This window comes from Neoarius graeffei, chromosome 28 (assembly GCF_027579695.1).
Source record: "Neoarius graeffei isolate fNeoGra1 chromosome 28, fNeoGra1.pri, whole genome shotgun sequence".
Lineage (NCBI taxonomy): Eukaryota > Metazoa > Chordata > Actinopteri > Siluriformes > Ariidae > Neoarius > Neoarius graeffei.
In genome coordinates, this window is record NC_083596.1 from 33,208,714 (window position 1) to 33,221,213 (window position 12,500).

Consider the following 12,500-nt stretch of genomic DNA (forward strand, 5'->3'; position numbering starts at 1 on the left):
CACTGATAATCTCCGTCGATCTGGGGCTCCATGCAAGATCTCACCCCGTGGGGTCAAAATGATCACAAGAACGGTGAGCAAAAATCCCAGAACCACATGGGGGGACCTAGTGAATGACCTGCAGAGAGCTGGGACCAAAGTAACAAAGGCTACCATCAGTAACACACTATGCTGCCAGGGACTCAAATCCTGCAGTGCCAGACATGTCCCCCTGCTTAAGCCAGTACATGTCCAGGCCTGTCTGAAGTTTGCTAGAGAGCATTTAGATGATCCAGAAGAGGATTGGGAGAATGTCATATGGTCAGATGAAACCAAAATAGAACTTTTTGGTAAAAACTCAACTTGTCGTGTTTGGAGGAGAAAGAATGCTGAGTTGCATCCAAAGAACACCATACCTACTGTGAAGCATAGGGGTGGAAACATCATGCTTTGGGGCTGTTTTTTCTGCAAAGGGACCAGGACGACTGATCCGTGTAAAGGAAAGAATGAATGGGGCCATGTATCGTGAGATTTTGAGTGAAAACCTCGTTCCATCAGCAAGGGCATTGAAGATGAAACGTGGCTGGGTCTTTCAGCATGACAATGATTCCAAACACATCGCCCGGGCAACGAAGGAGTGGCTTCGTAAGAAGCATTTCAAGGTCCTGGAGTGGCCTAGCCAGTCTCCAGATCTCAACCCCATAGAAAATCTTTGGAGGGAGTTGAAAGTCCGTGTTGCCCAGCGACAGCCCCAAAACATCACTGCTCTAGAGGAGATCTGCATGGAGGAATGGGCCAAAATACCAGCAACAGTGTGTGGAAACCTTGTGAAGACTTACAGAAAATGTTTGACCTCTGTCATTGCCAATAAAGGGTATATAACAAAGTATTGAAATGAACTTTTGTTATTGACCAAATAATTATTTTCCACCATAATTTGCAAATAAATTCTTTAAAAATCAGACAATGTGATTTTCTGGATTTTTTTTTTCCTCATTTTGTCTCTCATAGTTGAGGTATACCTATGATGAAAATTACAGGCTTCTCTCATCTTTTTAAGTGGGAGAACTTGCACAATTGGTGACTGACTAAATACTTTTTTGCCCCACTGTATAACTCTCAATTTTCATGATTTTTTCCAACCTGTTTTTATTTTGTTCAGGGTGGCAACTTTTCTCACTAAGCATCATTCTCTACCTCTTACTGTTCCGGATCTGTAGGGTACGGTGACCAGACGTCCCAGTTTGTAACAGCTAGCGCAAATTACTGTGACTTGAGTCACTCTCTGTCTAGTATGGATTGCTACAGTTGTGGAATAGGTCTATTTACTGTATGTTTAGAATTGACTATTTACTGTTTGATCTCATGCATTGAGAAGGCAAGAAATTCTGCTCATTAACTTTTGATGAGGGCACACCTGTTAACTGAAAAGCATTCCAGGTGACTACCTCATGAAGATGATGCTAAGTGTGCAAAGCATCATTGAGGCAAACCGTGGCTACTTTGAAGAATCTGAAATATGATTTAAAAAAAAACAAAAAACAAAAAAACACTTAGCTATTTACACACACAGTTCCATAAGTTATTTTATAGTTTTGATGTCTTCAGTATTGTAGAAAATAGGCAAAATACAAGAAAAAAAAACCTATGAATGAGTAGGGGTCTACAAACTTTTGACTAGTACTGTATATCTCAATCACAAGTAAAGTTTGAGCATTCTGATGGCTGTTTGTACCCAAAAGTTAAGAGAAAAAATTGTATTTGAAGATCTAAATCTTTAACAGGCATTTTGACAGCGGGTGACTGATTTATAAACTGCATTAGTCAGGCTTATTTCGATTTTGCCAGGACATATAGTTATCCAATAACTTTATCAAAGCATGACATTCACTGTTTGAGGAAATTGCACTCAGCTAGCAAGTTTTTAGACATTTTTAAGTCAGACTGATCACATTCACCACTAAATTTGTTAAATTGGCACTTGCATTCAACATGGTCTTTACAGACCTTTTAAGGTTGAAACACATCTTTTCTCAGATCACCGCACATATGCTAACATAATTCTGTTAGCCTAAAAGTTGCTGTGGTGTCTGGTCTAATGCATCATGGTTTTATCTTTTTTTAGTGATCTAGCGAATGGAGTATCAAAGTCTGCAGTGGTGCCCTTCTAGCTTATTCTGGTTCTCAAGGAAGTTGAGCCCAAAGTCTGGGCTAGTAATTTCTAAAACTTTCTGAATTTCTAAAGATTTTATGGTCTGTGAACAATGTTTGTGTGGATCTGAAAGAATGCTTTGAATTATTTTCCTGCTAGAACATCTAAGGATGACTCTCCTGGCAAAAGCAGTGAGAATTTGCTCATGAGTGTCCTGGAACTTGACCGAGGTTTCTCATGCCAAGTATCCTAACAAGGGCCTTTGGAAACAAAATGGCTTATTCACAAGCATTCACTGCATTACTCTGCAGAGCATTCTTTTCTGCATGACTATAATTACATTTATTGGTGATTTAGATCTATTATAAATCTCCATCTGGCAATACATCCCACTTTCCAATCAGTTCCAATGACTTTAGCAAACTCCATATGCGTTCATCTAAGGTTTAATGAGATTAGAGTAGGAGTCTGGAACATTTTTAAGAGCCAAAAAAAGTTTTTAATATATACTAAAGGATGCTAGCTTTCTTAAATGTATATTCATATACAAGTATACATTTTTATATTTATATTCAAAATATTTACCAGATGGATACCTTTTGTATCTGTAATATGAATGTTTATACACTCTGCTGAAGTGGGATAAAACATGTTTGGATTAGATGTCTCCAAAGCCTTTCAAGCACTACTGATATAAATGATTCTTGACTGCCCAATGAAGGGATTGCTTATGAGAACATTAGAGGGGAAGTTAAGAGAAGGTCTGCTCATATGGATAAACATTATCAGCACAGCAAGACATGCATGTTGCATTATGTTCATGGAGGCTGAGAATTTATTCCAATCATTAGGACCATCTTGTCTTCTGATTTGTATTTTCGCAAATCAAAATTGCAAAATTGGTGGCTTAGTGGTACAGCATTGCGGTCTCACCCTGCCATTTTGGTAGGTGTGGTTTATTTATTTATTTATTTATTTATTAATCACTCACTATAAACAAGTTGACACAGTGACAGATTAAATAGATTGCTGTTTTATTGTGACTTCTTAACACTGTAGATCCATAAAATCTCTCTTAAATGAAGTGCAACAGTGATCTGGATATGTGTCATGGCTCTCATGGGGACTACTGTGGTAGTTCCTGGTACATCAATAGCTTTTTAGCATAATGACTCAAGCACATAATTTGTATGGAACCTTGTCACCTAGCTAGGCCAAACAAATGATTAAAGTGACAGGTCGATGTATTAAAAAGATGAATATTACCCTGTGGGGCTAGAATAACCCCTAGGTACTTGAATCACATGCTGTATTGCCCGCTGCCTGTTTGTGAAGGAGAATGAGCTGGAAAAACACAGCGGGCTAATGTTTACATTTGGGTACGGAAACGGCTTGTCTGCCATGTTTTTTCCTTCTCTTTTCTGGCATGTTTTGCCTCTGACAATGTCGGATACTTCCTTAAAATTATCAGTTTTTTTTTTTTTTTTTTTTGTCTCGATTTAGGGGTCTTTGTTCGATCTGGGCGATCCACCATGTTTGCTGTGGCTCCGTGGTCGTGAACTCTGACCTGCGCATGACCTCGTGACTTTTCCGAACTGGCTGCCAAGCAGTTTGTAAACAGACTAACGCGTGGTTAGGATGCCCTGCATTAGGAAATAAAATGTATTGAAACAAGATGATGCATACCAGCTGTGTTGAGGGGTATCAGCTCAAGCAATTCAGAAAGAGGAGTGGATTAAATGATTCCTGAACCAGCACATCGACCCGTGTCACTTTAACTCTGTCAACATTGCCATTCACCTATAAAAGGCTGCATCATGACTAGGGGTGTGTATCATTTGAAAATTTTTTTATACTGAACTGATGCGATGAATTTTTGATACAGATACAAAAAAAAGTTTCATCTTTTGCTGCCTTTTTTCTAATTGTGACAAACACTTCTTTTATTTATTGCCCTTTGACATGCTCTTGTTTATTGCTATCTTTTCAACTGACTGCTGGAAGCCATCTTCGCACTTGGAAGATGGCTCTGGACACTTACAGTAATACATTTCGTGGCTGAGGACTACAGTTGTCATGAACAGTTCATAACTTCAACAAAACAGACTTCATGCTAAAACTATAATGATTTTCCTGGTTACACAGTTACAGTGCCTTGCAAAAGTATTCATCCCCCTTGGTGTTTGTCCTGTTTTGTCGCATTACAAGTTGGAATTAAAATGGATTTTTGGGGGGTCAGCACCATTTCATTTACACAACATGCCTACCACTTTAAAGGTGCAAATTGTTTTTTATTGTGACGCAAACAATAATTAAAATGAAAAAACAGAAATCTGGAGTGTGCATAGGTATTCCCCCCCCCCCCTTTTTTTTTTGTATGAAACCCCTAAATAAGAGCTGGTCCGACCAATTCTCTTCATAAGTCATATAATTAGTTAAGAGCCACCTGTGTGCAATCGAAGTGTCACATGATCTGCCACAAGATGTCTGTACAAATCAACCTGTTCTGGAAGGATCCTGACTCTGTAACACTACTAAGTAAGCAACATGAGAACCAAGGACCACTCCAGACAGGTCAGAGACAAAGTTGTGAAGAAGTATGGATCAGGGTTGGGTTATAAAAAAATATCCCAAACTTAGAATATCCCAGGGAGCACTATTAAATCCATTAGAGCAAAATGGAAAGAACATGGCACCATGACAAACCTGACAAGAGAAGGTCACCCACCAAAACTCTCAGACCGGGCAAGGAGGGCATTAATCAGAGATTCAACAAAGACACCAAAGAACACTGAAGGAGCTGCAAAGATCCACAGTGGAGATGGGAGTATCTGTCCATAGGACCACTTTAAGCTGTGCACCTCACAGAGTGGGGCTTTATGGAAGAGTGGCCAGAAAAAAGCCATTGCTGAAGAAAAGATGTTTGGAGTTTGCCCAACAGCATGTGGCAGACTCCCCATACACCATGGAAGAAGATTATCTGGTCAAATGAGACAAAAATTGAACTTTTTGGCCATCATGGGAAATGCCATGTGTGGCCCAACACTGAGAATACCATCCCTACAGTGAAGCATGGTGGTGGCAGCATCATGTTGTGGGGAGGTTTTTCATCTGCAGGGACAGGAAAGCTGGTCAGGACTGAAGTAAAGACGGATGGCACTAAATGCAGGGCAGTTCTGGAGGAAAACCTGTTTGAGTCAGTTAGAGGTTTGAGATTGGGATGGAGGTTCACAGTCCACTAGGACAATGACCCTAAACATACTGCTAAAGCTACACTGGAGTGGTTTAAAGAGAAACATTTAACTGTTTTGGAATGGCCTAATAAAAGCCCAGACCTCAATTCAATTGAGAATCTGTGGCATAACTTGATTTCTGTACACCAATGCAACCCATCTAACTTGAAGGAGTTGGAGCAGTTTTGCCTTGAGGAATGGGCAAAAATCACAATGGCTAGATGTGCTAAGTTAATAGAGACATACCCCAAGAGACTTGCAGCTGCAATTGCAGCAAAAGGTGACTCTACAAAGTATTGACTTTGACAGGAGTGAATACCGATGCACACTCCAGATTTCTGTTTTTTCATCTTTAATTATTGTGTGACAATTAAAAAAAAAAAGTGCACCTTTTAAAGTGGTAGCCATGTTGTGTAAGTCAAATGGTGCTAACCCCCCAAAAAATCCATTTTAATACCAGCTTGTAATGCGACAAAACAGGACGAACACTAAGGGGGATGAATGCTTTTGCAAGACACTGTATGCTTTGTGACTATATAGGACACCGTTACAGAAGCGAGTTATTTATAATCATGCTATCTGTTATCACCCAAATGAGGGTGGGTTCCCTTTTGAGTCTGGTTCCTCAAGGTTTCTTCCTCATGTTGTCTGAGGGAGTTTTTCCTTGCCACTGTTGCCACAGGCTTGCTCGTTGGAGATAAATTAGGGATAAAATTAGCTCACGTTTAAAGTCTTTAATTTTCTGTAAAGCTGCTTTGTGACAATTTCTGTTGTTAAAAGCACTATACAAATCAACTTGACTGTTGCAGTGAAATGTGGTTACTCCTTGATTGATGACATTAGTTCAAGAAGAACAGGCTGTCAGAACTCCCACCGACAACATGAAATCAAAATTTGTCGATAAAATGCCTCACTAATGAAACTGGCTAAGAATAAACTAGTATGTATTCATGTGGTTTGACATGACCTCTGAATGCTAGTGAACTAGATGGCTAATAAATACTAGTTTGTGTGCTTGCAGCTGAATACTGTGTGTGTGTGTGTGTGTGTGTGTAACATAATGGTAGTTAACTTTCTTTTCAGAGCCAGAAAGCTGATGGGCAAAATGTTAATTACCTGCTGAAAAATTCATTACTGAAAACATTTTTTATATTTGGTTGTGGTGAGTTGCACCCAGATTCTCAAATCTACAGCAGTGACCGAGAAGTGCTGTTCTTCAGTTGAAACTGTTCTGTGATTTTATTGATGGAAATTAAACATTTGGTTTAGGACTGGATTAATTAATCAGGTTTAATGACTTTGTTTCTGAAACCAGCCTGTTTGAGACCAACAACCATGCCACGGTCAAAGTCACTGAGATCACAATTTTTCCCATTCTGATGTTTGATGTGAACTCCCTTAATCAGAAATGAAATTGTCAATTTTAATACTTGGTTACAATTGCCTGAAGTCTGTAACCCTTAAACATGACCAGACATTAGGTTTCTTCCCCTGGTGATGCTCTGCCAGGCCTTTACTGCAACTGTCTTCAGTTTCTGCTTATTCTTGGTGTGTTTTGTCCTCAGCAAGTGAAATCCATGCTCAATTGTATTCAACTCAGGTGAGTGACTTGGCCATTGCAGAACATTTCTGCTTGTGTTGCTTTCTAAATACACTGCCTGGCCAAAAAAGTCACCATTTGGATTTAAATAAGCAAATACTTAAGAGTCTTTTATTAGATAATTATTGCAGTGAGTATTTTTTTCAGCTGTCAACAATTCTTGTAACCCAAGCGATGTAGTGAGTTGCATATCATTTCTTTCACAACCATATTGGAAGATGTATCCCGTGGTTGTGGAAAAGCTGTTACTGTGATTCAGAAGGGTCAAATCACGTTGGCCTGCATCAAACAAACAACTAGGGAGATTACTGAAACTACTGGAATTGGGTTAAGAACTGTCCAACAAATTATTAAAACCTGGAAGGATAGTGGTAAACCGTCAACTTTGTGCAAGAAATGTGGTCAGAAAAAAATCTTGACTTACTGACTGTGATCTCTGTGTGGCCATAAGAAAACTACTTATTAGTGAAACTAATCGGAAGACCAGGCTTGCTAGGGAAAATAAAGATTGGACTCCATTGGGGCAATGGAGAAAGGTCAGGGAGTCTGATGTGGTCCAGATGTACCCTACACCAGAGCGATGGACACATCAGGACGTGCATGAAACAATGCACCCATCATGTAAAGTGGCCACTGTACAAGCCTCTGGAGGCAGTGTTATGATTTGGGGTTGCTTCAGTTGGTCAGGTCGAGGCTCAGTAATGTCATGTGGCAATAAATTGAAGTCAGCTGATGACCTGAATGTAGTGAATGACCAGGTTATCACATCAATGGACATTTTTATTTTTTATTTTTTCCCCCTTCGCTGATGGCACAAGCATAAAATTAGGGCTCAAATTTTGAGTGGTTCAGGAAGAATGAGGAATCATTTTCACATATAAATTGGCCACCACAAAGTTCTGATCTTAATCCCTTTGAAAGTCTTTGGGATGTTCTGGAGAAGACTTTAGAATGGTTCGACTCTCCTGTTGTCAAGGCAAGATCTTGGCGAAATTAATACGTCTCTGGAGGGAAATAAATGTTGTGACCTTGCATAAGGTTGTTGAAATAATGCCATGGCGAATGCACTCCATAATATGAGCTAAAGGTGGTCCAACAAAATATTAGTGTGGGGGGCCCCCCCATTTATTTATTTATTGTCATTGGTCGGGCAGTGTATTTTTCAGGTTATTGTCCATATGCCCTGTTTGAGACCAACAGCCATTGTCCAATGGGTTTTGAATTTAGCCGAGTCTGAGCAGATAGCCCTATACACTTCAAAATTCATCCAGCTGCTTTTGCCAGCAGTCACATCAGTAAATACAAGTAAACCAGTTCCACTGGTAGCCATACATGGTCATGCCATAAGATGAGGTGGTATGCTTCAGTTCATGAGCAGATGCTTCCCTTCTCCATATTTTTTTCCCCCCTCATCTATCCATAGGATGTTGTTACAGGCTTTCTTTTCTTTTAAGACATTTTTGGCAAACTCAAATATAGTCTTCTTCCTGTTTTTTGAGACTTACCAATGGTTTTTGTCTTGTGGAAACCTTCTGTTGATTGTTGACAATGACCTCGATAAACCTGTCTCCTGGAGGCATTTCCATTCTTGACCAGGGAAAGAATTCTTTTGTCATCCACCACAAGTTGTTTTATGTGGTCTTCTGGACCATTTGGTGTTCTGGAGCTCACCAGTGTGTTTCTTTTTAAGAATGTAAGCATTAGTTAGTTGATTTGCCACACCTAATGGCTTTGCTATATCTCTGTTGGGTTTTAGATCTTTCAACCTAATGATGGCTTGCTTGGATGGTTATGACTGCTCTCTAGACTTCGTATTGAGAGTTAACAGCAACAGATTCCAAATGCAAATTCCACACTTGAAATTAACTCTAGACCTTTTATTTGCTTCCATGTAAGTGAAAAAATAAAGGAATAACACACTTCACCATGCAACGGCTGAGCAGCCAACTGTCCATTTACCTTTGGTCCCTTAAAAAGGGAGGGGCAGGAGGTGTGTATAAGTGCAGTTATTTCTACACTCACTACGTTTACATGCACATCCAAATCAAGCTGAAGGTCCCAGCAGGGTGCCAGAGAAATCCAATCGTACATGCACACAACTGAAATCGGGCTATTGTGTGAGGTGCATTGTGCACCCGAGCCACAGGTGGCGCAACACGCCCCATCGTGTTGGTACACTTCGGGTTGTCATCATGAAGAAGAGCTATTCAAGAGTGTAAACAAAGTTATCAGTTCCGTGTTCTTCATTGCGCGTTTTTCTCCCGTCCATGAATTTTAATATATTCAACTCCTTAAGCTGAATGAGCATGAACTCTGTCTCCTCATTGCTCCAGAAGTGCACGTTTCTGCTTGCCTGTGGCAGTGGGGGCGTGGTCAAGCGCCGGTCTGTGACAGGAGGGCGGAGCCAGGGAAGGTGAGTGAAAGAATCACTACACCTGACGGTAATTAACCTGTGTTTGTGTGTCTTCCCAGTAACCGCGCCCTATTTAAGGAGGCAGAGGGAGAGCAGAGGAGACAGCTCATCCCGGGACTAGAACACAGCGCGCGTGCGCGTTTTTCTCTCAAGAATAAAAGTAGGCTGTTAAACTGAAAAGTCTGACAATAAAAAGCCTATTAGTACCAGAAGCTTTGTCCTGCCGTCCTCTGTGCTCCACCCACACTTCAGAGAGCTCTACATCGCCATTTTCTCTTCTTCGTTTGTTCCTCCTGACCTCTTCTGCTGCTCGCTACTACTGTTGTCATGCCGACCGAGGCTGTTGTGTTTCCCGCTTGTGGTCTCGTCACTCGTCACTTCCGGAAGTAGCTCGACAACTAGCTCGATAGGGTATACATGCACAAAGTAGCTCGGCAGAAATCGCATAAACTAGGTCGTGTAGCTCGATTCCGAGAAATCAAGTTCGGTTCAATTTCAGCCAAATTAAGGTGTATACATGGCATTTTGAACTTCGATTTCAGTCGAGCAACGGCAGAAATTCGATTCTCTCTATGTGCATGTAAACGTAGTGATTGTTAACCTAATTTGGATGCAGTTAGCATCAAATTAAAGCGGAAAGGCTGCAAGTTATTAATATGATGATAATGATGATTTCATTTTGAATGTGGTAGACAGATAAAAACTAGAGATTTGTCACTGACCAAATATGTATTGACCTGACTATATATCTTGATTTATCGAAAAAGTTATCTATTTATTTATTCATTTGGTAGATTTGCCAGTATCCAGAATAACTTAAAAGACAAACAAAAATTAGAAAAACTAGAAAATGAAATCTAGAAAACTAGAAAATGTAATCAGTGATTATCTCTAATAAAGACCATTAATGGCAGGGCTGTTTTAGATCCTTAAGAAGATTATGCTTGAGCTCTTGAGGGCAAAGTAGTAAAAATGTGTTTTTTTTTTATTAATTTATTTATTTTAAACACATTTATATTACTTTGAGCTCATGCCATTTAGTCATGTGGGTTGTTCTTTGAAATACATAAAGTCCACATTTTTAACATTTCAGTTTGCGTGTCTTCTTTTTCGCATTTTAAAATTTTAAGTCTTTATTTGAAACCAGCACTATGTATTTTCATCAAGAGGGCATACTTCGTTGGTAGACCACATTTGACCTGTGATGTTTGTTACAGACCTAGTTAGTGTTAGGGGTGGGTATTGGCAAAGAAGTCACGATTCAATTCGAATCACGATTCACATTCTACGATGCGATACTATCACGATGCATCACGATTCTTGAATTATTGCGATGCATTGCGATATATTCAACATACTTCAGTGAAAATGTAAAAAAAAAAATAGAGCATAATTACCAGTGGCTGTGTACGATCTGGATAGTGTCTCCAATTGATGCATAACTTAGAGCAACTCAGTTCATAACTGAATTTAATGAAACGACTTTGGAGGTAGTTGCCATTAAAACAAATACTGTTTCCATACTTAACGAGTGGACACACTAATGACAAAAATTGCATAGGATTTATAAAACTAAAAATAATAAAAGAAAACTAATAGCAGCAGTTTTCAATTTCTTTGCAGCACCTGCAGTATGGGAGGACAAGGCAATAATAAATATCAAAATATATATACTATATTAGTACATTAAATTATCATCATCATCATCATTATATTATTTGTTACATTACTTTACATTATATTTAAATGCCTTATGCATTTATAGTTTGTGGAGCATCCTCAAATTAGGAAACAATACACTCATTTAGCATATTTCTTTTAGCATGTTGTAGTACCGCAGCAGTTATGTCAGACTCGGCGAGTGTGCAGATGTCCTTCTCAGATTTACGTATTTCTGCAGACAGGAGTGCAGCGTGGATGGCAGGCTGTTGCTCTAAAAAGCGCTCAAGCATGTCGTGCGCGCTGTTCCAGCGAGATTTGTAAACAGAGTTGCAGTCGCATATGATGTCTATGCAGAATGTCTAGGTCGCAGTAGCCCGCCGCCGGACATGCCACTGGCATGAAGGCAGCGGGCGTCAAAGACTCCACGGCGACATCTACAGGACTGGAAGTTGTATTCTACTTGTTTTTGGCTGATGTTCGCCAACCATTCATACAATTTTATTTATTCATTTTTTAAAATTAATAATCGATATTTGGCGTCAAGAATCGATGCAGTATATCGTGAAAGTTAGTATCGCGATGCATTGTCATGACGATTATTTTGCATACCCCTAGTTAGTGTTAGGTTGTTATTTATTAAAATTGTTTCTTCAGTGTACTTCTGGACTACAAACAAAGTCCACTTTCATGTTGGCAGTATAGTGGGAAGTGTCTGAATACTTCTGAGAATGATTTTGTCAGCACAGTTGGTGTTTATTTCATGGTCAATTTTCCCATTCCTTCAAAGAACTTTTCAGTATAAAACTGCTTGGCTAGTCAAAAAAAAAAAAAAAAAGCAACATTTGAATGATAAGAGAACATGTGCCACTGGTGATGCAGACCTAACCAAATATTTGACAAATTTACCTGTAACCGTATTAAAACATTAACTTTTGTATCTTGACACAAGTCTCGCTAAGTGAATTATTACAAGTTTGTAAGCGTGAGACCATGTTGTTAGCTTTATAACTATAGCTGATGGTATAATAGCCCAAATAATTAGTATGAGGGATCTGCTCTTTTGATATTTTTTTCCCCACTTAATAAACCTCTAGCATAGACAATATGGACAACAAGGGGATTAATCCATAGGAGCTTCCAAAGCCTTTGCGATTTAGTAGTAACGGGGATTATTTGAAAATTCAAACAATGTGTGCCAACACATTTGGTCAGATATATTTTCTACTACATCTGCTTGTAAGATCACAGAAATATCTGTCCAGACAGGAGTAAATTGATCAGACTGTGAAAATTGTTTTATCAGTATGAGGTGACAAAAAACCAAAACATGGGAAGTGCTGTGAATTCGGGGGGGACTGAGAATCCCAGGCTTGCCATTCATTGCCATCTGAAGGACTGAGCTACAGAACGAGGAAAGTCCTCACTCTTTTTTTCCCATACCTAACACAGTTCTTTACCCTT

At 39.4% G+C, this 12,500-nt stretch overlaps 1 protein-coding gene across 4 annotated transcripts in view; it reads left to right on the plus strand.

The window, feature by feature from the left end:
- Nucleotides 1-12,500, plus strand: part of arhgef28a (Rho guanine nucleotide exchange factor (GEF) 28a) — a 269,023-nt gene that overhangs the window by 70,416 nt on the left and 186,107 nt on the right. The window lies entirely within an intron of this gene.